We start from the raw sequence: 26822 nt of genomic DNA, 5'->3' as shown, positions 1-26822 counted from the left end.
TCTAACCAGTAGCTCTTGGTAAGACCTGGAACACTTTAGCTGCAGATCAGAGCTGAAACATTTTGTGGTCTTTTATGTAACAGAGGATTTTCACATTTTAATTACTGCTGGATGTTCAATCTGTGATGATAAGCCAAGTCTGCCTGACCCTGAGAACTGATGCCAGTCAAAACTTCAGCCCCGAAAACGTAGATTTTTCTCCATAAAGCATGAGTGGGTGTTCATTTAAAAATACCATGAGCCAGTGAGCCTCTGTGGACTGCACACTTTGTTTGATGAGTAAATGGCCTTTATAGGTGTTCAGGGACGCTGGAAGTCAGTGGAGAAGTCGTCTGTCTATATAATGATGTCGTACTAAATGCTAAATGCATGACATTCATGGTTTATGCATTAATTTGAATGGTCATTTAATCGTTAAAAACACTGTATAAAGAAGTAAAAAGAAGGTGAAAGGTCATATTACTATATCAATATAATGAAATTTTGACATTATTGTAATATTAATAAAAGAAATGTCATCAGAAGGAGCAAAAATATGAAAAAAAAAATGTTTTCCTCCCATTTAATAGTAAAGTTTAATCTAATGAAATATCGATTTTTATATGATCAATAAATACGTTGGCTATAAAACACACAGGTCAAACCCTGTGTCACCTGTAATCAGGCATGATAAAGCGTGACAATCACTCAGTGACAATATTACTTGTGTGTTTAGAGGAGTCTGTGCACTGCTGCTAATCAAATGATAACAAAATGCCAAGAAAATGAATTTTGGCAACACAAGTGTTTCTTCTATCGCTAAGACACAGACGTGTAGTAGCACAATGGCTCTCTCTCTCTCTCTCTCTCTCTCTCACACACACACACACACACACACACACACACACACAAAATCTGCCTTTAGAAATATAATCACTACTGGCACTAATACATATTTTTGAAAATGACTTTCTTTACTGAGAGAAAATATTAAACACATTCATAACTTCACTTCTGGGCAAGTTATTCATAAAACCCAATCACAGACGACCTTACCTTCAACAAACTGAACAACAAGGAGCCACACAGCTACCAAACAGCCGCCAAAAGAGGCTTGCTGACTGTTTTCAGCGGCTCTGGCACTTTGGCTTAAAACCAGCCAGCGTAAAGGAAGTCTCTGAACTAATTAGACAGACAGTGGAAGAGCCTGATGCTTTGTGGAACTGACTTCAATTGCTGCTGTGGCACAAGATAATAATGTGCAAATAAAAAGGAAATGGGAATGTGAGCTCGGAGAAAACACTGAGAATGAAACATGGAAAGAAATGCAGAAAAACTTTAATAACATCACTTGTGTCGACACTTGGAAAGAATAGTAATTATTGGGTGTTTCCTAACCCCGAAACAACAGAACCGACTGGTGCAGGATGGACAGAGTGGAAAGAACCATTACAACCATATGTTGAGGTCTTGCCAGGAAGAAGTCTTGGGGATTTAAAGGCAGCAATATTGGGAGTGATGTCCAAGGACTGTAGACACTCATTCTATTGATTATGTCAAAAAAAATGTAGAGCTGCCCAGTGGCTTCAAGAATGTAATGTACCTTAAAGAGTAGAAAGGTTGTGTATAGAATGGAAATATCACTAAAACTAATGTTTTCAACCTGACAATGCCCCTGTGCACAAAGCATAAAACAAATGTTTAACCAGTTTGTTTCAGTTTACTTCATTCAGTTCAACAGAAAATCAACAAATCCACTCCAGGATTTACAAGCAGATAACCCAAAAAGAAAAAGAATAAATCAAAACCAGGAAGTAGCTCAGAAGAATAGGAGGTTATCGCAGTCCAAGTAATATATTCCAAACTACGTAATCATTCCTTCTCCACCTTTATGCAAGGAAAGAGGAGGCTTCTGGAGGAGCTCAGAGTGAGGAAACACAGGTGTATTCTCTGCGGAAGTCTTATATCAAGTGACGTGGGCGAGATGAAAAAATAAAACACCCCCACATGTGGCACACAAGTGCTATTTGTTTGGCATGATTGCACCGCTCAGTGACAATATTCATACAGAGTTCATTCTTTATTCTCACAGCGCCTTGTGTGTGATAAGAATAAATTTAATTGAAAAGTGTCGTGGCACAAAGCTGAAGTTTTATTTTACAATACAATAGAAAAAAACACATTATTACACAGCTGTGGTGTGTTATTGTGCAGATACCAATAATGCAAGTAAATAAAGAGCCTAATCATAACAAATAAAACTGATCCATGTATAAATTAAAAGATTTCAAAGGAATATTAAAGGATTGAACAATTCTTCTGTTAATCGGTGGGCTTTTTATACATCCAAGGAACTTCTATGAAATCCAGACCAGACGTCTAATTGAGACCGGCGTTTATTTGTGAAAACGTGTAGCCGCAACAGGCTAGTAAAGTGGATCTACATCTAATTGGGCAAGCTTTCAAAACTGTTCTTAAATAAGAGATTCTGTTGACATTCGTACCAGTTGGTTTGACATGTGATAGAGCGTGTGCATCATCAGTAACTGATATCGCTTAGGACTGATGCTGGAACCGAGGATTTCTCATTTGGCAGCATCTGCTCCTCCGTCCTGGAGTCTCTTTCTTGAGTCTCTCTCTCTCACATCCTTGCTGGGAGGAGCTAAAAAGCGAGGAGACACATTAGCGTAATGCAAAGAAGCCTCTGCATGGATGCTGGATTCCAGCAGCAGAGGTAAACAGGTTAGTTTGTGATCGGGCTGCTGATGACTGAAGGTGCAGTTTATAGAATTATAAATGCAGTTTTGACAGGTCTGACATAGTACGATATCAGACAGAGGTGGACGGTTGTCGCAAGTGGCTGAACTCACTAATGCTCTTGGGGCTGAGTGGACGTAAATCTTTGCAGTGATTCATGTCCATGGTTTTGGAATGTCATAGCCACTACTCCATCATCAGCTAAAAGCGGAAAACTAAAAACTGCAAAAGGCAACTAAAGCACACTGTCTGCTGACGGATAACTTCTGGAGTCCATCACCAGTAAAGTTAGAACCAAAACTCTCTTCCCCCTTCCTCACCGCCACTCCTCTGCTAACGGGAAGTCACCTCAGGAGGAGATAAAGGGAGGAATGGAGCGAGAGAGCAATGGGAAAGTGGAGGCCATTTGGGACACTTTATTTGCTACTCCATCATCAAAACTGGATGTGTGTTATTGCTGAAGAAGCGCTAATATAATTGACATATTGTAGCCTTATCCTACAACACAACTCGTGGCCAAAGTTTTATGCAGAGGCAGCAGAAAACCAACAGCGAGTACACTGCAGTTGCTGACTTTAAATAATAACATGACAAGTTTGAAAAGAGGAGGGACTGTGCTCATATTCATGGGATCGTAGGTGCAGGATTAGTATAAGTTACATAGAAGGAAACTCACTGCATTTACTATATTACTGTACAATTTTGAGCTATTTGTACCATTTAAAGCTGCTTTGTACTTTTACATCACCACATTTTAAAGAATTCTAACACATATAGCTTAGATACTATATACATAACATTGGATAGACCAATAAAATATGAATTGTAGATTAAATTACCCAACATCATGTTGTATGCAGTACCTTTCCTCCCTTAACCAGCTATACAACTTTAAAAAGCTTATTATTATCCAATAATATGATCATATGTATGTTTGCTATGTATAGAAATAGTGGAGTAATGGTGAATGCCTTTACCTGTGTTGCTATCGACAAACCACAGAGAGGCTGAATGATGGTGAGATCTTAGTGGAAGCTTCTGTGAATTTCATGCCAAAGCAGAAATTAAAAGAAGATGATGTTATTTTAAGGAAATTAACTTTTGGAGCTCTGCAGAGTTTGTGGAGATATTATATCAGTTGCCATCGTTTGACCAGACTTGTGGTTACTTTGTGGAAAAATGGCAAATGTCTAACATAATAATGTGTGAGGAGAGGCTGTTCTTTTCTGCTTTGGGAATTCAAAAAGGTCAGTTGAATTTTTATTCAAATTTTTGTGCAATGCAGCTTTAAATATAAAACGTTGGCCAGAGGATGAAAGCTCCAGTCGGTCCCCTCTTTCTCACATCGCACCTCAGGTGGATCTGCAGCCACACAGCACTTCCACTGCTGAATGACTACACAGTGGCCAACACCATGTACTGTAATAGGTTTGTCTGCTGATCAATAAAGTTATAAAGCGATACAGAGAGAGAGAGACACGGGGTGAAGCCGAGCAGCCTGCCAGAAGCCGGCCGTGTCCTCGGTCCCTGGCTGAGTCCGCCGCTGCTGTCAGGGTGGTAATATGTCTGCTGACCTTGAGTTTACACTGACAGGAGCAGAGAGCATCACAAACACCGAGCTACTCTGCTTCCAGACGTGTTTTCAAAGTCCAACAGCAAGAACATTATGTTTACACCTACAGCTATATTTATGGCATTTGGCTCTCTATACAGAGAAACTTACAGCGACGCTCAGTATACAAACAGTTTTTAACCAAAGAGTCCCAGTCCTGTCTGTGTTTATGGCACATCTGAGTAATTGAACTTCAGAACGATGATGGATTTAAAGGCAACGGCCTTCTTTAAAACACAATATATATAAAACTATAAAAACTATTTTCAAATATATATAATATAAATCGCTATGAATGCTGTTTTAACTTTATAAAGTAAAAATGCTCTTTAAATATTTAGGATCCCTAAACATCTGTACATTAGCGTATGAACGTGTGTAAATGCCTTTAGTTTGTGTTTGTGATGAGCAGTAGGCACCTTGCATGGAAGCCGCTGCTCTCAGTGTAGGAATGTATGATGCGTCCATTTAGTCCATTGACCGTCCATTTGGTTTTGTCCATTCTGGGCTTCTGTAGAAACATGGTGGTTCAACATTGCGGACTGTGTAGAATAGAAGTAAGAGAAGGTGTATCAACTGTATTTCAGAAGGAAACTTAAGAAAACAAAATTGCCATGCCAAGTTCCTTAGAGAGGATCGACAGAAAGCATCCTGAGTGAAAACATCACAAACTGACATAAATTGTGCATGACCCACAACAGGAGGACACTGCAGCGGGGGATTGAAACCTCCAGCATCAGTGCTATTGGTGAGGCGAGGAACCTGCACAGAGCCCAGAGAGAAGACAGCAACCGACCCAGCCACAGCCTAGTTTTAGTTGTAGCTTTATGTATTTTTGAGTATTTGTTTCTTTTTTGTTTCGTCTTGATGGCGAAGCAATAATACTTAACTGAGGAGGTTTTGGAGTTTTTGTTCATGAGTGACGACGAGGAAGGAGCGCTTTCCTATGGTCTCAATTCTCACTTTTATCAATTGTTTGGATTAATTCACTGACAGATGCTTTTAGTTTAGGTTGGACAGATTTCAAGAAAATACTCCAAGAAATGACATCACAAAAAGTAAAATACCAATGTAGGCACTGATTCTATTGCAGAGTTCAAAGGGTTAAAGGAAAAGAAGGGATTCTACAGCTCGCTCCACCACTGAGGTGAGCTTGCATTCAGGTGTATAATGGCTATTATGAATAATGGCTGCCATTACAACATTTGCCATTGCAGTAACACCAAAGCGTCACGATAACTGAGGGCAAACTTTCTGCCAAACAGCTCTGCGGGAACACGTTCCAACATGGCAACTTCACTGCTAATGACGACTATTTATAAAGACCATTTTCTGGTCACGCTGCAGAACTCAACAACAAAAACAACAGGGAGGTGGTGAAGGAAAGCTCTTCAGTATTCAGGCAGCACTTTTTTTTTGTACTCTGCTCAAAAAACTTTCAAAAAAACTTGAAACGTAGCAACAACCAGACGGAGTTGAATATTCATCGAAGCAAACCGAGGAATGTGTAAAATCTCATCTCTCCTGTTCATTCATTAGAGTAAACCCCGAGCAGGAGCAGCTCTCACCTCTCCCTGTTCTAACTCTGTTGTTCGTCTGACTCGTGCCCCAGCCCTCGCTCTCATTATTGGCGCTCTCATCCTGCGTCCGTACTTCTTATTATTCTGCTTGTGACCATTAGGCCTGTTCATCTCATTACTGTAATTCTGATTCAAGGCCCATACCTGCCATTACCGCTAGCACTCCGTCTCATTAAGGAACTCCTGTCACCGCCACAGTGGATGCAGCGGCAGCAAATTAGTTCTGATAGAAAAGTCTTCAATGAGACATAGAGTGGCATCAGGAAAAGATGCGAGTGTGTGTGTGTGTGTGTGTGTGTGTGTGTGTGTGGAAAAAGAGAGTAAATTAATGAAGAAATTGCAAGTACATATTTACGTGTGGGTTTTGCGAAAAGAAGGAGAAAATGAAGTGTGTGGGTGCATGCAGGTTTGTTTGTGTACTTAGGGTCTCATTTCAGTGTGTGTGTGTGTGTGTGTGTGTGTGTGTTATGAGATCTATAGCAACCTAATGGACCTATTTTCTCGTCGGAGTTGCTTCAAACGATTCAGTCGGAGCGAGGAACTAATGTGGCTATTAAGGCTGCATTAGCTTAAGTCACTGCCTCTCTCTCTCTCTCACACACACACACACACACACAAAAACTAATTGCGAGTTGTTTCAAATGTTTTCTTCTTCTATTATGAGTTTGTGTAAAAGCTATCAGCAAGGTCGTCCTCAAGCCGCTGAAGCACATCACAACCATGCTTTAAAATTTATGGGTGTTAACCTTTAAATGCGACTTTTAAATCTTATTTTCTGCTTTTGGTGTTAGCTCAAAATGAACCGAGGACACATTTTTAAAAACTCATTCCAGAGGTGTGACTTACCTTGCAAGCAAACAGGAATATCAAACTGGGAATCGTGCTCGTATTTGCTCCTTCTTTTCCCCCAGCAGCCGAGGTTGACTTGAGATCATCATGTTTGAAATCGAGGGTAAGAAACACAGCAGGTCTGTCTGCCATGCTTTATTGATTTTCATATTATCTTATTGATGGAACAACAGTAGCTCACACATCTGTTGAGGGAAAATGAAACTGTAGGGAGGGCAATTCAGACTCCCTGTATCTTAACAAACTGAGCCTTAATCCTGATAGAATATGTAATACTGTTTAAACTGCATGACTTTATTACTTAATATCTCTTGTATGTTTGTCTTTTCATTTAATACTTCTAATGAATCTCTACTGGAGAGACATAAAGGAGAAAAATAATTTACCCAATAAATAACCAGAGTACTGTAGGTGCAGAGAAATCAATTCAAACAGACTGCAAACAATGAACCCATGGCCATTACTTTTAAAATACAACACAGCGCACTATGTAAATATAACAGTAATCCATCATACCTGTTCCAGCCAAGTGGAGAGAGGACATTTTATAACAGCAATGCCTCAGTGTCAAATCCCACAACAGCCAATAAGTTGAGTTACTCTTAAGGAATCCCTGTGGGGGGATTTGTCTCCTACAACAGGCTCAAGTTACTGGTAAAGCTGAGCCAACTCCAAAGTCTTACATATTTATTCCTATTAGCCAACATACAGTACAAATATGTAAAGCTGCACATTACTTCTTACTCATGTCACTAAGAAAACCCTCAAACCTCCAATTTACATCAAGAATATGCGTTTCTACATGCGGAAATATGCTGGTACAACAGCAATAGGCAACAAGACAACAATGTGGCGTGGCAACCATCTTTCTCATACGCAGTTCCTTCAGCTGTTGGATATTAAAACCACTGTGTTATATATATTACACATATATTCTCCCACCCAACTCTTCCAAGAGTGGCCTCCCACTTCAAAATATGACGCTGTAGGTATTCTTTGCTCCAGTTAAGATTTACTGAACAGCAGCCTACCTTTTTAACGAGGAGGGGGGCCGTCCTCTTCTCACAGGGCATGAAACAGTGCTGGCGCTCATCCGGGTTCACGTGCACGTACTTGTGGTGCGCACGCCCACGTAGGTTTGACCCTGCAGACGTACGTTAAAGGTCCTTGAAGTCTGTCATTGGCTCAGCCAGCTGTCCATCAAAGTCTGCCAAGATTCCCTGCACAGAGAGAGCAAGAGAGAAGGATAAGAAGAGGGAAAAGGTTGAGAGGAGAGACAGGGAGAAAGGAGGGAGGCAGACGCGTGGACAGATGCAGCGAGAGGACGATGGAGCAGCCAAATGGCAGCCTGGCTGGTAAAGTTACATTTTCCTTCAGTCAGAAAAAAAACATCCATCATTGGGAAGAGAAGAAAGACCACGAGTGAAATGGAAAGTAAGAAAGCATCATGGGTAAGAAGAGGCACCATTCCTCCCTGTGGCTTATCAATGACAGAGTGACAGAGAGACGAAGTGAGGCTGAAGTTAAGACACAGCAGCAGCAGAACTGCTGCCTATTAATCAATCAGTGTCAAGCTGAAGCCATTGCACTCCAGCTCAGACAGCTGATGTTTGACTGAAAAACACATCCTTGGAGAAAGTGGAAGCAAGTGTCCTTCGATAAACAGGCCTGAAAGAACACAGCAGACAAGACAAGACAAGACTAAACAAGAGTACCAACACATTAAATCAAAATTAACGAAACCTGCTCAGCCTGTTCTCCTCAACACAACTATGAAAATAAACTGATGTGTGCTCGGCTAGCTCAGTAGCAACGCAGTTGGGTTGGGGTCCAGTAGCATTTTAATAAATCTGAACCCCGTATTGATTCTTCTTATTTAACCTGATACACTTTCAACATTTGTAAGTTACTGAAGATAACTCAAAGATTCAATTAAAAGTTGTGTTGGTTGAGAAACAAGATATAACAGCTACAGCTTATTTAATTTCATACCTTAGTTTTCACATCTTAACTGCCAATGCCTAAAATGGGCCAGTGCTCAAAGGTACTGAGTACCAGCACTTCTGATTATTGTCCGCATGAGTACCCTTACTTTACTGTTCATTGCCTTCGTTGGTTGGGTTCATTAGGTTTACAAATGAGGAGTGAGATGGTTAGGATTCCAAAAAAAAAAGTCAAGGTCACAGCCAATCAGAAGCTGAGTAGGGGCAGAATACGGGTGGGGGAAACAGCCACGTAACTGCATTCATGTGTTCGCACATAGCTAACTTAACACTGAAAAAACAGTGCTGAAAATGTGCTATATTGTGGTAATGGTTGTGCTGAATTAGGGTATTTGCACCTTTTTTTGGTTTAATTCAGTCACTGCTAATTACTCAAAATATGCTTGAAATAAGCTTAAAAGGTGGTCTTAACATAAAAGTGTAACTGAGAGACATCATTTCTCCTGTTAAACTAGAAAAACACAGCCAAGGTTGCAGAATCATGTGAGAATACTGTTCCTTTAAACGAGGATAGACATGGGAATGGAGGTAGCGTTTTTACCATACTACAGCAAAAAGTTTCATTAGACTTAGAAAACTTTAATGTCCTCTGAGAACCAATCTGTGGTACAGTACAAACATGTAGATGCAAATCAGATAAACATAAGAATAGTCTAAGATCATCATCATAAATGTCATCAGGGTCCAGGCAGGCATTTAAAGTGCATGTTTGTGTATCACATCCCCTAGTCCATGCATTTCCCCATACTCCCCATGGCTACCATCTTGTTTAATTGAGTTATTGCCATGGGTATAAATTAGTTTTTTGCTCCGTTGGTGCTGATCTCTGGGTATCTATCAACCTTGTGTGCTTTTAAACTCGGCCTGGTCAGGTACAGATGGTACAGGTCAACCTGCTGTCCTCACAGGTTTTCACAAGTTTGCCAAATGTATTCCTGCGAGTGATTTTAGAATGTCCATACCAGCACACAACCCAACACAGGATACTCTCAGTACAAGATTTATAAAATAGAGAAAAATGTTGTTACCAATTTTTTAAAAAGTTCAGTTCTTGATGTGAAGTAAATACAGTGTTGGCCCTTCTAAAAAACAGCATCAGCACACTGGTCCCAGCACAGTTTGTGCTCTCTTCTGAGGCCAAACACCAGTCGACAAAGTAATTTACTACTGGATCATGATTATTCTCCTTGAATAGGCTGACTAAAGCGGTGTCATCCGCAAACTTGACCCGGTATCTGCAACAACAACAGTCCGTGTATAAAATAAACAGCAAAGGTGAAGGGCGCCGCACCGTGGCGAACAGCAGCACAGTTTGGGTCTAGTTTGCAGCCATTAGAAATTTATGTTGCAGCTAAGATACTCTACAACCGGTCGGGTTTGACATTTTAACTGGCAAAAGCAACAACACAGGCAACTCTGACATTTACCTGAACTTCTTTTTTCCAAGAAAGAAGGGAGAGAAGATATAGGGTTCAATAAGAGTTTTGTTAGCGTTGGAACGTAACAACTCCACATATTTTGAGGCTCCATGGCTCCTTTTCCACCAAATTAGCTCTGGATCTTGAACCAGTGGAACCTTGGTGCTGTCACAGTGCTATCTAGCAAACCAGCACTGGTTTCCACCAGTTTTGAGTGAAACAATAGTAATTGGATGAGTCATCAACAGAGGGCGCAGCACAATGACACGAAAACCTGTTATTTTTCAGGTTTCAGGTTCAGAACAAATTTATTTTTGGCCAAAAAGCTCCAAACGGTTTAAACCCCCCCAAAAACTTGGTGCTTGAACTGTAACAGAGTTGGTCCCCTGTTGGTGGAAGGCCAGTAAAACCAGCATTTGGAACCAAACTGATTAATAGTAAAATTTGAGAAGATGAAACCATATTTTTTCTTTAACATTCATTATTAATCAAATTCTCACTATCTTCATTTTCTGTCGTTCACTGTAATTAATCAAATATTTATTTTTAGCAGTAAAAATAAAAAATTATAATAAAATAAATTACATGGAATATCAAAGGTGCTCAAAACTGCCCATCTTAGACTCTTAAATAATCTTGTCTTTGAAAATCACCAGTAAAATAAAAAGTCTAAAAGTATCATATTATAGGGAAACTGTCTGATGTTGTTGTTGAGTGCTTTAAAGCCACAATTACCGACAGATGGCTCCTGTCAGAACTATTTTCTCCAAACTGCATGAATGAAAACATAAAGACAGAAGGAAGCAGAGTCAAAAAAAAATGTATCCAGCCCTCTTGTTTACAAATTCACTTTCATTTTCATTTATGGAAATCTTCAGCGCAGATGGAAGATATCTTTCACCAATGAGGTCTCTGATTAAACTTTTTGTTTTTAAATCAGAAGAGAATCAACAATTTTTGTAGAGAAACACATGTCGGAATAATTGTTTTGTAGTTTTAGAGGCAAAATGATGAGATAAGAGTTTCAGAGAAATGAAAACATATGGTTGACTTTGTTCCATGTCACAATAGAAAGATAAATACACGTTCCATGATACTAGTGTACTAGTACCAATGTTTTAACCATTGAACATAGATACATATATGCACTAATAAACATTTTGAATGATGTACTGTAAGTGTTTCATGGTGTCAGTCGCTTCACAGTGTGCCTTCACAAAGACACTCATCCATCGTCATTGTTCTCAGACTCTAGCTAGATGTCTCAGAAATACATTCCAATACATCCACTGGGTACTACAGTGCACATGTGCGGAGGTAGTTGGAATATTTAGAGACAACATTTTTAATTTAAAAACTGTAAATAGACTCTTACCAACACCACACTCCCGCCACGACTCAGACTGTGAAACAGTTGTATAACGCACTGGTTCTCAACCTTGATGTCCAGATCCCCACTGGGGTCCCCAGAGGGGTTGGGACGCCTTCTTGATTGTGAAGGGTGTAATTAAACTTACATGAAATACCTATAGTCTCTGAATAAAACTAAAGTAACTTGTTGTTTTTATAGGGCAGATTGTTATTTAGGATATAAACTTGGTACTTTCACTCTCTGCTAAACAGCCCTGTCCTGCAAGCTAGGCAGTTAAAACAACCAAAGCGTTAATCAAGCAATGAGAGGGAAACACTGAATTTGTCAAAAAAGCAGCCTATTAATTTGTAAGATACTTGTAATGAAAATTTAAAAAATACATAATAATAACAGGGAAAACTCATCTCTGATCAATATTCACAGGAAATCTGCTCAAAATCCATCCAAGTCGCTCATTTTACACAAACTTCCCACAGTTATTGTGATCACTACTTGGGTTCATTGTACAGTTCATGACTTGTTTTGTACTGTTATTTTTTGTTATGGGAAATCTTAGATCTAACGTTTTGGGCCATAGAGATGTCTGCCTTGTCTCTTGGTATAACAAGAAAATAGTTCCTACATGAAACTGCTCAGAACAAGGTCTGTGGATTATCTTTCGTAACTGGGTCATGATTTCTGAAAAGAGACATTACTGATGAGTTTTTCAAATGTACTTTTTTGAGCACCACAAGCCATCTGGTTCCATTATACTGGAGAGAAGGCAGACATCTCTACAGCTGATATATCCAAAACTCAGCAACTCACACCAAAGCAATCTCGATGGATAAATAGCACTACAGATAAGAGGAAAACCCCATATGAGTTACTAGAAGTTAGTTTGTTTCAGTCTCTGATGGGGTGATTTTGAACTTCCTTCTATGAATCCGTCTCTTGTAAATCTACTCAAACGGTCCTTGGACGTTAAAATACGTCTACAATGCTAATTGTAATTTTTTGCACCAATCAGTGTCAAACTGTAGCAACCATGAAAGCGAGCACAAGCCTGTAGACTGAATTTCCAGGGCGGATCCCCCCTCCAGCGGTGAATTGTTGGAGGTGCAGGGGACGCCCGGCAGTCTGGTTGTCCCTTCAGCATTTCCCTGCTGATTGCACACAATTTGCAGAAAGAAGCTGACCTTGTCTGATGGTTGTCAAGGCTCTACATGACTGTTACCTCTGATGGTAAAACTCTAAGGAACAAACCGAGCCAAGCCGGTAACCTTTGGGAGTTAAAACATCACAGACAGATGGTGCGGAGTCCCTCTCACCTGCCTCCACTGTTTCCACTTTAATTTTGGCTAAACTGTCTCCCTCCTCATCCCTCTCCCCTCTGTCATTATTATTATTTATTAATCCCTCTAGTCTTTCGCCTCATAAAATATCGCTCTCTCTCTATCTCAGTCAGTAAGTTTCCAGCCTTTCTTCGTCCCCACTGAGAGACTGAACACTCAGTCTCCTGCAGAGACATATGGGCGATGAGTTTGGCCCACTTCCTAAATGTGTTTCCACAGTTATAAAAAGATCCTTTGAGACTGAAGTGGAAAAGACTAAATAGGTGACTGCAGGAAATTGTCCGGGTTTCTAAGCACATTTTCTGGTTGGGAACTGTCAGCACTTCTGTAAAATAATGCTGGCAGTCCTCCCCCCGCTACCTCGACTCAAATCAACCCAGCTTGGCAACTGTACACTGGTCTCCACTCTGTGCTTTGTCCACTGCCCCGCTTTCTGCTCATCCCTCGGGACTCAGTGGTCATTAAAGGAAAAACCCGCTCTAAAACTCAAACAGAAACAGTTATCGGTTTTGTAATTTGCATGCCTGAGTCTGCCTGGCTGTTGGGAGCATTGCTGTTTCCTGTGGGTACCTGCCAGACGTAGAAAATGCACCGTTACATCCAGACATTCCCTGCAGCTACAACTGAGTGTGAAAGTGAGAAAAAAAGTGTAAAATTTCAGTAGCGAGTGTCAAATTATGGTGTCAGTACTTCGCTGATCTTCGATACTCAGACAGAACAGGAAGAGATTCATTGGAGAAAAGGTACAGAAGTCTTACAACAGAAAACACAACAGAAAGAAAGGGAAATGGGGACACACCAAATAATGTTTATAATAATGAATTATATTTCTTATAAAACACTCACAAACTAACCATAGTAATCATCAAATAATGACACAGTTAATTCAATTTGGTGCTTTTTTAACCACACTGAACATCAAACTGTACTTCAAGACAAAAACATTGTTACACGCTTCTTCTAATACCTGAAAAGACTCAGCTGAGGAGAATACAGATCAGGAATACAAGTGAAGCACAGTGCAAGTCAAATCTGAAGGTCACCTCTTATCAGGGGATATTTAACCTGAACCGTATTCCCCAGGGAACCTTCCCATATCTTATTCCTATACACATGTGTTAGGATTCTCTTGGTTATTGGTTCAAAATGAGATCTAAGCTCACCTAACTTATTCTAAATCACGTAAGATGTCCCCAGAGTCACACACAATGCATAAAGAAGGAGACAGTCTGTCTGTAAGATTTATTTTAACCTTGGTGTTCTGTAACCAAGTGGAACAATAATATGTTCGGTGCTCAGTGCTCAACCTTATCAGCTGCTCTGCATAGTCGAGTCAACCAAACAGTCAGAAAGGAGGCACAGAGTTTCAGTTGGAAGAGGCACAGGCTGCAACCTGTAAATGACTTCATGGTGGCTCGGGAAGCACCATACCATTTCAGTCTAATGTAATAGGGAAAATTCCTTCAGAGGGGATTCTTCAAATGGGATTTAGCAAGTTTTATCCACTGGCAAAAGTCTGTAAATACTATAGTACAGAGGTGGGACAAAGTACTTGTTTTGTAAGTCACAAGTCTTTGCAAGTCCTGAATCAAGACTGACAAGTCAAGTCATGCCCTAAGTCCTAAGCATTGAGTTTCGAGTTTACAAGTCATAATATGCTCTTCACCTAATGTAATGCCATTTTAACAACAGATTAATAATATCCGTTCATACCAGGTTTGTACTTTAATATGTGGGCATACTTCAATGAACACATTCTTCTAATTTAAAAGCCATTTTGTCTACACTTTTTAAATAACATAATTTTTAATCTTTAGGCTTGGTGGAAGGTATCAAGTCCAAGCGAAGTCACAAGTCATTAGAGTTAAATTCCAAGTTGCATGTCTTTCTTGATTCCGTCAAGTCTAAACTCATCAAACCTTGACCTCATTCTGCCTCTCTAAGTCATGTGTATTGCTAATTCACCAGCATGAATCTGGACTTGAACCAAGTAATGGTGTTTGAAAACACCTCCTAATGAAAGCTGCTTCTGGCTGTTGTCCATAGTGTCCTCATCTTGGTAGGAAGCCACACATTATCAAATATGAAGGATGAGAGGTGTCTTGTGTGAACCACCAGTCTCTTCTGCTCCCAAGTGTTAAGTGTATGAGGTGTTGCGCACACAGCATTTGGCTCAGGAAGCCATTTTCGAGACCACAATGAAAAGAAATTGCCTTCTGCTGGTGCTGACTTTCATTTCCACTTTGTAACTCTCCTCACAGTGAACTGTCAGGCCAGAGGAGCTCTGATCACTACACTCACTAGTGGCTGCTTCAAATTCTGGCAGTAGTGGAACCGAAGCTCAAACTAACTCACTGCAGCACATGCTTTGGATACGGGAATTACTTCATGCCTAAAAAGTTAAATGGGTTGTAAATTAATAAAATCATATTGGACATAGTGACTATAGGCATGTGGACATTATGGTCATCCTGCAACTACACATAATAAATTATAGTACCATAAATGACAAAATGTTTAGACGAGCTCCCAAAAAAGTGATACAGGTAGGTGACTGTTAGAGCAACCTGGTCTCACTCCCAACTCAAACACTGTCGCTTGGTCAGAGGCCCTCAGCTTTCAAATGCTGTAGGTATCCCTTAGGTTATTTCCTGCCGTTGAACTCAGGTGATACAGTATAAGGAGCGACAACATCCACATATGGAGATGCCTTTTTAACCCTTTAAGATTGCATCCTTAGTCATATTATACCCCTGTTTAACAACGCATGCCAACATATTTGCAAAAAGTCTATTTCTTTGTGTTTTTAAAACAAGGCTTTATGTGTGTAAGCAGACGTTAGATATTTTTTGATGCTAACTTTACTGTGGAGTCCTCTGTGTCCAGAAATGATGCTATAGGGATATCTACAGCGTCATATTTTGAAGTGGAGGTCCACTGATGACCCTGGAGTGAGAACTTATTGGTTGCTGCCTGATGAACTCACCGTTTTGAACAATATTATTGGCAAATTTTACCTCAAAGAGCCTAAACAGTCCAGTATCAGTCGGGTTCTACTGAATATGTCCTAAACTATGTGTTTGTAAGCACATTTTGTATTTTGAATTGTGCATTTGTGTTAATAATCTTGGCAGTTTAAAACAACCTCTGTTGATGGAAGCCACACACGTAAAAATGTTTTTAGTCAAACCTGGCAACACTTTCGTTGATCATGTAATGATTTTTATATCTCTTGACTACCCTATTTCTAAGCCTCTTAAGAGCGCTGATCCAACCTGGCAACTTCACACAGTGTTGATACCTTCATTCTGCACCAAATAAATAACCCTCCTCTGAATCAACAGAACCTGAAGCAGCAACACTGACATCCCTCTCCCTCTGTTTATTTGTGTCTTTCTCTGTATTTCTTTCACTGCAAACTTGTATCAATCTAACCTGGCAACCCTGCACCGCCCTGGAAAAAATAACTTCTCCTGCTCCAAATAACCCTTCTTTTCTGTGCCCTATTACGCCCTTTTTTCTCAAATGGCTCCAAATATCTCTGAGGTCAAACTTACAACAATCCAACCTGGCAACTCCACACTGTGTGAATAACTCCTTTCATCAGGCTGCTGAAGGAAATAACCTCCTCCTGCGGGTGATAGTATTTGAAGTGGCAACACAGAAAGCAGTTTATACTTCAACTTGCAAATGTTGCTTCAACCTGGCAACCGTAACCCCCCCCCCTTCATCGAAAATCAAATAACTGCTTTATTTTCCCCTCTCTCCACCTGATGGCTCCATCTGTTTCTCCAACCTGGCAAATTCACACTGCGGTAATAAAACCGTGCCTCCGCCGTCATGCATCAAACAACCTCCTTGTAGAGCTATCATCAATACACAAACAGCATAACATCGTACCATGTAAACCTGTCAGCCCTTTTTCAATCTGGCAACAAAAGTCCTTATTCCTCCCCTGTCTCAAGCCAGATAGCACTCAAATTATTGCTTTCTCTAGTGGCTCAAAATATTTTCCGGATCACAAGTTACAGTATTCAGACCTGGTAGCTTGTGACCAAACCAAACCAACTTTCTGAAGTTTCTATATGATGTGAAAGACGGACACCAACCTCTCTCTGTCACCTCTGGGAGGTAAAACAGCGTGTAAAGTTTCAAAATCAAATCAGTATGTACCAGGGATTACATGTTTACATGGAGTGCCTTTAGTCTGAACACGAAGGTTGAAATTCAAAGTAGTGGCGCGATTCATATAATGTCGGTGGAAAAAAGGCAATGGATGCAAACGGATTTAGAATCACCTAACATGGTTCCCATTGGGGGTTCCTGTTGAGTTTGAGTCTGTGCTGTTATACAAAAACACTCCCAGTGGGTGCTGATGATTTACGGAAAGCCTGCATTAAAACTGGAGGTGTGGAGTTTGAAAGGTGTGGGCATTCATCAGGCATGTGTAAAACTGTAATACTGCAATACTAAATGAGTACAGCAGTGTCTCTCTCTTTCTGTCTGCTTCAATTTAATTCAATAACAGGCTTTTTTGAATGGTTGTCATGAATGATTATCAGTATTCCCAAAACAATTGACAACACATTGTTATGCACACTGAACAATGCAAATGTGTCATCTGGCTGCTACAACATATGTGTATCAGCATCCAGCTATCCTGACAAAAAAAATGTTCTACTCCGGTATCTGATAAAAAAAAAAAAGCATTTTTCTCTCTAACATTATCCCCCCTGTAGGGAAACACATTACTTCAATTTAGGAGACTCATAACAGCTCTTAACACCACCGCCATGAACGATTTTAACCCCACTTCATTCTAAATACCCCCTGCGCCTGATAAAATACCTCCTCCATCACAGATGCTGAAGGGTAATCTCTTAGCAAAATAGGCAGGGAACTAGTATTCAAGCCTTTTATTTTTATTTTACATGGGTTTTCTTTCCAAATATGTCAATTTCAGAGGTTATACAGTATGTTCTGAATGCAATGCAGTCTGTTATATCCATAAAATGTTGCATTAACACTAATTTCCCTTCATATTTCATCATAATGGGGGTCATGTTTTTTTCTGCATTTTTTCATTTTTTCTTTTGTGGAAGCTCCAGTGGAAAGTATTAATGACAGCTAATGTAATTCTGGGTGCAAATTCAGGAGGCTCATGGAGACCTATTATGATAATCACTGGGCTTTGGTAAGTAAATTTGAGTAAAACAGACTTAATTTATCTCATGCCAACACAGAAAAAAGGAGGAAAAAAAGGACTTGGGGGTAAAATCCTAAATCAAACAAGTCCTGAGATAATTTAAAATTTCTGTAAATATTCAAAATTGCTTTCAGGGTTTTCATCAAAAGACAAAACATTTTTTGTTTAAACTTCAAATCAGTCCACAGTGGCAGCTTAACATGTCCTGGCCTCCCTGTCTCATGATCATTCACAGTATATATAATGGACAGAGCTTCCAGGTCTGTGAAGTGTCTTAAACCTGCATTCTATGTAAAGGGCCAGCAGGGGGAGCTCCACTGGCTGCAATAACACACCGATACAATGCAGTCTTATGGAGAAATGAGCCAAATTTTCAGTTGATTTATGAGCTCAGTAAGCGGTTTCCTAATGAGTTTATGGTCTTAATCTCTAGTTTCAGTCTTCTTCCATACAGCATGATGTTCATTTAGTAACTGATGGTCCCATTTAGAGTAAAACAGACCATAAAGGAGGGTATGCTTTAGGGCGGGGCTATGTTGTGATTGACGTCACGATAGGTTCACAGTTGCTCATGATGAACTGCTTTAATGAGAAAATGTCCTCATTCTGAACTTTCTCCCTGTCACTGATTCATTAAAGCCTTGACACACGTTCCCGAGCCAAGTCACCCTCCTGTCTGTCCGATACAACCTCATATTGGCCACAGTTTAAAAATCTCCATCAATCCAACCTGGCAACTTTGCATTGCATCAGCAAAACCGACATCTCGTGGCTGCCTCAAGACAAACAAGCACCTTGAGGCTGAAATTAAGATTTATTCAACCTGAAGATCCTGCTCTCTTTTTATTATCGCCTTTTTCTCCACATTGTGTTGGCAGGACCTGTAAGTGCTCACCTACGCCAGCAAAAGTACAATGTAGCTGCCTTATAGTGGGGTCGCCACTTGAGCCAACATCCAAAGAACCCTCCCAAGGTCAAACATCATCCAAGAGGCTTTTTATTTTTTCCTGTAAAACCACATCAATTCAGTCTGACACCCAGAGCTCTTCTCTGCACTTGTGCTTTACCAAATAACTGTACTTTCCTTCTAGTATAGTACAGAAGCCTGAAAGGGACATATACGATGCTGTACTTTCACAGAAAAACAACAAACAGACAGAAGGAGATACATTACAGAGATTTAGAGTGAAGGATAGAATATAGTATACAGAAAAATGCTCAAAATGATTTTCCAATCGCACTCTGACAGACAGAATGATGACTGGCTTATAGCATTAGTGGTAACAATAGTCATTTTTGTTTATTTTCTTTCTTTCCTTCTTTCTGTACTTTGTCAATGTTTCCTCACTTCATGCCCACAGCAGGCAGATCCAGTCTATAAAACAACAAAATCAAACTGACACTGCGATCTCCATAGCTTTCTACGATAAATAACCAGTTCAGACTGCTAATGAAACTCACCCTTCTGTATGGATGTTTCTGGGATACAACCCAGCGACTCCATCACATCACATTGGAACTCTTTAAACCTGAGAAGGCAACACCGTCCAACTTTCCAAAACCAAAACTTTTCTTTCATTTTTGATCAGCTGAGTGATTGCGTATTAAGAGACAGGTTCACGTCACCAGTCCGTCTTAAAGCTATGCCCATTTGTACACTGCAGGAGTTACGATTGCTGTAATTTGTCCTCTTGTCCATAGTGAGCACAAACACATCACTTTGTAATGGGATTTGTAATGGGATTTCAACATACACGGTTTTTTGAGACTTTTTATGACTGGGTTGGGACAAGAGGGGTATGAGTCTCAGCTTTCCGTCATTCCCAATTTATGCAACCACAGTTTATGGACGGATGGAAAATATTTAAATGCACTATTCGAAAATAAGACATTTATACCAAATGCAAAGAACTGCATGTTTTTTTTTTCCAAAAACGGTATTTAATTAGCATAAAGTGGGCATGTCTGCACAGGAATAGAGGCTGTAGGACCCATTTTTATTCAGATATCTTGAGGTCAGAGGTCAAAAGATCTCTTTGAGAATGGTAAAATCGAAATCCACAGTCCTCTTTTTGTGTAAAAATTTTGAAAAAGTCCACATGACACAGAAAGCAGAGCGAATCCACCTCTCATTACCTTGCATGGTGGAGAAAACCATTCACACAGTTACATAAACTAGACATACTGTAGGTGACCTGGTTTTCGTTCCTCGTGTGGCCCTTGTGAGCTGACGAGGCGCTGGATGAGCAAAGCCTGGGAGGACCTATGTTTCAAAAATACCCCGTAGGCACATCTCAGCTTACTGTATTTCCACAAGAAGCGAGGAAGTGGAGCTCATTGTAATAAGTCCCAGGAGGATGAGTGAAGTCATGTGACCAGGACCGAACAGAGAGACACCGCCTGTAAGTGTCAGCCTTACCACCCCAGATATAAAAAAAATATGAGTACATTGTGTCCTTTGCATTGGCTAAAAAAACCTCTGCCCTAGAAACTTTTAAAACTTACTTGTCAACATTAAGACGTCAATCAAACCTGAAAATCTGGCAACATATGTGACTATCTTCCATGCTCCATGTTCCAGTTTGTCATTCAGCCATTTCCCCCTTCATCCCAGTCAACCTTTGTCATAAATTGATTCCGCATCCTCAATAACCCCCAAAACCACTCCTATATCGTCCAAATCAGCCGTGCAGTTGCTGAAATTGTCCGTAGCCTATAGGTGTATATGCTAATTCATGCTAATAATACTAATTGGCCAACATATGTAGGTTAGCATCTGGCAGTTTCTAAATGCTGGGGACCCATACTGTACATTTCTAACGTAAATCTTTGGGTTACTCAACATTTGTGGATTCACATTGCTGGAATATATGGCACATTTTAGTCTATTACTATCCATTTTTTGATTGCTAATGCTTTATGAGTACATTCAGAGTAGAAATTAGAGTATAAAGTATCAAACATTATTGAACAACCTTCTGTAACACTATTTGGATAGTACAGATAATTTATAGTATGTGTAACATTTGCTTTGTCTGTAGATGTTGAACAGTATGTAACAATACAAGAACATCCCGTTTTTGTGCCTAAATCCAACCAAACTTGTTTAAAATCAACTAATAAGCTGTTGAAATGTTACAAATACTATGTGTAGGCGGACTATTCAAATAAAGAGAACCCAATTTTCTTCCTGCTATTGATGAAGTGTCTTTTGGGGATACATTTTGCTATTGTTTCATCACTCATGCCTGATCTACTGCGACAAAATTCCTCCTAAAAATGCATTGCTTTAAATAAACTCTTTCTACCATCAAACTTGGCAACCCAGCCTGCAGGCTCAAAACACCAGCTGTTTAAAATGACTCCAACCTGGCAACTAATATCTACCTCCGCAAATGCCCTCACCTGTTTCTGCTGGTATTAAATCCTCCAACCATAACCTTACTACTAGATTAACATCATTCCAAACTGGCAACCTTGTCAGAGCTCAGTGTGATTCAAACAAGTTACACAGCAACTGAGCCTCCAAATTATCCCGTCCACTTCGCTCCCTTAAAAAAATTAGCCCAACATGGCAACCGTCCCCGTTCTCCATTAACCTTTGTACCTGTTAAACATCCTGACAACATCTGCCTCCACATGCCTCCCCTCCACCGGCTTAAAACTCACTCCAACCTGGCAACTTGTGCCCTGCATCAAACTGAACCCCTTCACATCTGAAGAGCCTGACACAGCGACGGGGTTCTTCCCACTGCGCTCTCTCCCAAATCCACTCACCTCCTCTGCTTAAAATCACTCCAACATGGCAACTCTGCCCTGCTCGTAAACCTCCCTGCAACCTGGCAACCACAGCAGGTGCAGCGCTCTGTGGTGAGATAAGCTGAGAGGGACAAACTCTCCTTATCCTCCCCCACCCTCCCTCTTCCTCCCCTCCTCCTCGTCCTCCTCCTCCTCTCTGTACACTGCAGCTTTGTTCAGCCTGTGTATCTTTAGCTGCACACACATACACAGAACCGAACTGATGTGTGTATCCTAGGCTCTTACAAATACGTACAAGAAGTGTGTGTCTTTTACAGTGTACGGTGAGTGTTTGAAGGTCAGCACTGCAGAGAGTGGTTTGATGAATTAAAAATCAAAGGTGAGTTCTGTATTCTTTGCAACATGTCTCCATCACTCACACTGTCACATAATTACTCATTCATTCCCTGGAGGACAGCCGTAGCATAACTCCAACTCTAATCTGAACTAGTAAAGGACCGCAGGAAGGACGGAGGAGGGTTGGATGAACAGGCATTGATACAGAATGGTGAATCCAGCCTGTCCTTCCAAGAGCAACAGTCATCTCAGCAAATGTACTTTTATCTGCCTACTGTGTGTATCTTTTTACTTTTCTTACACCCCTTAAAATCAAGAAGACCTCACGACCCCCAGTGAAACTTTGGTGACCCCTAGTGGGTGTCCCAGGTCGGGAAACACTGACAAAGAGGACCACAATGGAAATAAGTTGCTGTTTTGTGTTATCCTTGACATAGCTAATGAATATGTATGTATTTGTTGCAGTGTTTGACAAGAAATACTATATTATATTGAGGTGTCAAAATATTCTCATGAATTCTAATATTCATGTTGTTTATGTTATCTATATTCTCATGTTTATGCCGATAGTTTTGTATTTTGTCTTTAATGTAAAGCACATTGAGTTTACGTGCAATGCAGTGACCCGCCTTCAGAAGGCGAAAAAACACACAAAGAATCCGAGTTGAATTTCAGTGAAATAAAGGATGCATAAATCATAAGCATTTTAAGCACATCGATGTCTGGCCCCAAGCTAGAAGGCAGAAATGTTGACCTGTTATGAGCCAGATTGCAACCTCAGGTCCTCAGTCCAAAGTCGAGGCTTGAATCTAAATGTGACCGTGCTGTTAAGAGTTCATGTGACTTTTATGTTACTCTGAATCTACGCTCATCATGGACCATGACCTGTTCACACTGGAGTCTGACTAAATAATGTCAACAGTCAAACATAAAAAGATCTGATCTGAGCATGGGCTTGCTGTGTGAAGGTAGCTTAAATCTCTTTTAAAAGGGATTTCTGGCCAAGACAGCACTCAGACAAAAGAAAAAACAGGAAAACATTAACAGTCAACAGTCTTGATTGGTCCATGACCAAACCTTGAACTCGCCCTCGACTCAAAAATGTGTTTTGCCTGTTGTTACTTCACTTGGACATTTGACCCTCACTGTGCAGAGTTTGACAATAGAAGACTGTTTTCATGTTGTTGAAATCCTCATTCAGCGCATACGAGCACGACTTTGTGGCATCACCACTAGCTTGAAAACCAGTCACGGCAAAATATGCAACTTAGACGAGTGTGATATGGAAACCTGACGGCAAGTTGTGTCTACAGTAGTTAAACTTTTGCATTGAGCAAATCTGGCATATTCATAGATTCTGGATTTGGGGAAGGATGTAATTCACAAAATGTTAAAATGGTAAAACATTCACACATTCATACACTGATGGCAGAGGCCGTCATGCAAGGTGCAATGAAACTAGATGACCTAACGCATCCATTGTTACTAGATTGTCGGGAAGGGTAAATGCTAATTAACGCTCCAAAGTTAGCTCAGTTTTGCAGATGTAAAACTAACATGACCACTTTTAAAAGGATCCCTTGACCTCTGACTTCAAGATATCTGAATGAAAAGTAGTTCTATGGGTACCCATAAGTCTCCCCTTTGAAGACATACCCACTTTATACTCATCCCACACAATTTTTGGTATAAACATATGTTAGCTCCTGAGTCATCCCCGTGTAGGTGGTACTGGACCAGCTCTCCGTTTAAAGGGTCCGAGCCTCTTGCCTGTGGGTATTACCCTGCCAGGTTCAGAAGAGGACTGTTTAAGCTGGTGGCGAGGAGACATGCCTAGTTTCTAGCTGCCTTCATCCGGACGCCTACCCTGCTCACTCTACTGCAGCACCTGACTGAATAGCCCTAGAGTCGAATACCACACTAGTCACGTCCATTCACAGCAGCTCTCCTCTTATTGATCTGTGCACTTGGTAGTTGCTAGGATTCTTTTTAGTGGCTTGTACAGTAAGCCCCAAGGGTCTGTTTAATTTCTTTGGCTAGAGTGACCTGTTAGAACCTTCAAGATGTTAAACACACTACCTAATAATTATTGCCTGTAGAGATATCATAAATACAATGTCCACAATTTACTCTGTAACTTCAGTCGTTATATATTTATGGCAAGATTTAGCTAGGGCTAGCACACAGCTTAAAATTCAAAATTGATTATTCATTCACCTATATAGATTAACTACATATCTGATATTAAAAGAATTGTTAAAATTTCAAACCCATGATGAGAAGGCTGTAGCTGAAAGGTTAAATGTCCAGCTTGTAGAGAGAGAGGGAAGGGGTGTACGGCCGATACAGTTCTTCCTCGCCTGCTGTACTGTTGGTTGTTGTTGAAACTTTGTCCAAAGTTCACAAAGTCTCTGACCAGTGCAGTTTCTGATGGCAGGATGAACAAAAGAGTGATCCTTGGAAGTCAATTGGAGACCTGAAGCCGGGTGGAAATGGTTAATCCTGTAGGTTGTTGGATTCCTCTTTCTGCGATGTTCGGCTGTTCGTTTGCTCCGTCTCTTGAGTTGAAATTCTAGTTCAAAGATGCGTTGCTCCGATGTGGTCGATCGATCAGTAAGTCTTGAACCCGAGAGCCGGCCGTGGACTAACCACGATCCTCTCTGTGTAGTGCCTTTTATCCCCCTTGCCTTTTAACCGTGTTGCCCGGTTTGTGCCGTGCAACTTCCCCTTTCTCTCCTCACCGGACATGTCTGGTTGCAATACGTGCCTTCTCACCTAGTTACTCAACACTAAAACTACAATCATATAATCATGTTTCCTTTCATTGTTACATATTTCATTTTGTGATATAGCATCAACTTCAATCATTATACAGCTTTTGGTTATTATAATCTCTGCATTGTGTGTCCATTCAGATGGAGCGTCCCTAATGCTCCGTTGTTATCCTTCTCCGTTACTCGATGGAAAGTCCTTTGCTTTCTAAAGTGGTTTTAGGGTATCAGGGATCTTAACTTACTTGACACATATTATTTCTGTAAGTCTATTTGAATATTTCTGCACACTGGGGTCCATAAACAATGTTGGAATTGTATAAATTGGGAATGATGGGAAGCTGAGACACATACTCCACCACTGGAGGGAGCCGGGATAAAACCACCAAGTAGGTCCTTACAAGTATATCAAAGTTTGCAGTGTGTGTGTGTGTGTGTGTGTGTGTGAAAGACAAACAGATAAAAGAAGAGAAAATGAGAGAATTGGAACAAGGCCGACTTGTGTTGTAAATATGTAACAAGCCGCTTCAGGCCATGGGAAGAACTGTAGTTTTACAGTGATGAAACACAGCACTGCTTGTTGTGTGTGTGTGTGTGTGTGTGTGTGTGTGTGTGTGTGTGTGTTTAACAGCGCTGGCTTTCAGTTCAGGTTCATTTAAAGTCTTTAAAGAGCTTCACACCTCCCGCAGTCTCTGTGTGAGTGTGCGCACAAACACACGGACAAACAATATACAGACGTTAATTTGGATTTTAATGTGAAAATACACATCTGTGAGTGATGCACTGCCCCGCTTTGATTACACACATTTCTCTGCTGTCGTGCCAGAAGAGCAGATATGAAAATCAATATGGATTTAAAAGACAGGGTGGACGGAAAAAAGGCTGAATGACTGGAAGCATCATCCCTTTGGTCTTTGTCTCTATAATCTGTGTGTGTGTGTGTGTGTGTGTGTGTGTGTGTGTTCTAGCACATAGTTGACCTCAAGCACTCATCGTCATGGAAACCTCCAGTTGATTACAACCCATAATAACCATATGGCCATGGTTTGTGGTAATGGAATAACATTACTGGCGCCGATAACCTGAGAGTGTGTGTGTGTGTGTGTGTGTGTGAGTGTGTGGTTTCTCTGTGCCCGTGTGCATCGGCATGTGTGTGCGTGAAGAGGTTTCTGACCCCATCATCACACAACGACACCTTCATCCTTCAGCCTCTCTCTGGCTTTCTCTCCCTGTCGCCAATCAATTCTCATCGCTGTGGCGACCATGGGATCCAATTAGAGCCGCCTCGTCGCGCTGGCGCCACATGTGCGGCCGCATCAGTGCGTGTGTTTGTATGTGTGTATGTGCTTTTACAGTCACCTTGGAAATGTGTCAGGAAGTCAAATCTGAACATTTAGAGACCCGGTTGCTGCTTCAGGGACAGATTGGATGAAAGAGAAGAAGAGAGGGAGAGTGGAGGAAAAGATGGATTAAAGGAATAGAGTAGATTGATACCAGTTTAATGTCTGTAGAGTTAGCTGGCTTGGCTCCGGGTTTCGCAGTGTTTCATAGTGCAGCCACCCTGTCTCACCTACGGTAAAGAGAGACTCTGCTGGACATTAGGACATTTTTATATATTATATATTTAGTGACTTTGGCTGATCCAACAGGTGGTTTTTAGTCATGCAGGAAAAGGTAGAACACAGGTCTACTCTAGACCTAGATGTGAGATGAAATGCCTTCAGGTTACACAATCATACTGCCATTATCTTGACAATTATTGTTATTGTGATATGATTCACAATTTTTTTTACACTGAAGAAAGCTTCTGAAATCATTATAGTGCTGCTTTGTCACTCATATGACC

At 40.6% G+C, this 26822-nt stretch overlaps 1 protein-coding gene across 4 annotated transcripts in view; it reads right to left on the bottom strand.

Moving 5' to 3' along the window:
* The window catches only part of si:cabz01090165.1 (uncharacterized protein LOC100333421 homolog), a 357316-nt gene that overhangs the window by 160500 nt on the left and 169994 nt on the right, over positions 1-26822 (bottom strand). For all 4 annotated transcript variants that reach the window (XM_051399643.1, XM_051399645.1, XM_051399646.1 and 1 more), the window contains one exon: positions 7809-7997. The gene's annotated coding sequence lies outside the window, so the exon portion shown is untranslated. The remainder of the gene's footprint in view (positions 1-7808; positions 7998-26822) is intronic.

This window comes from Dicentrarchus labrax, unplaced genomic scaffold (assembly GCF_905237075.1).
Source record: "Dicentrarchus labrax unplaced genomic scaffold, dlabrax2021, whole genome shotgun sequence".
NCBI lineage: Eukaryota > Metazoa > Chordata > Actinopteri > Moronidae > Dicentrarchus > Dicentrarchus labrax.
This window is presented reverse-complemented; position numbering and strand designations above follow the sequence as displayed.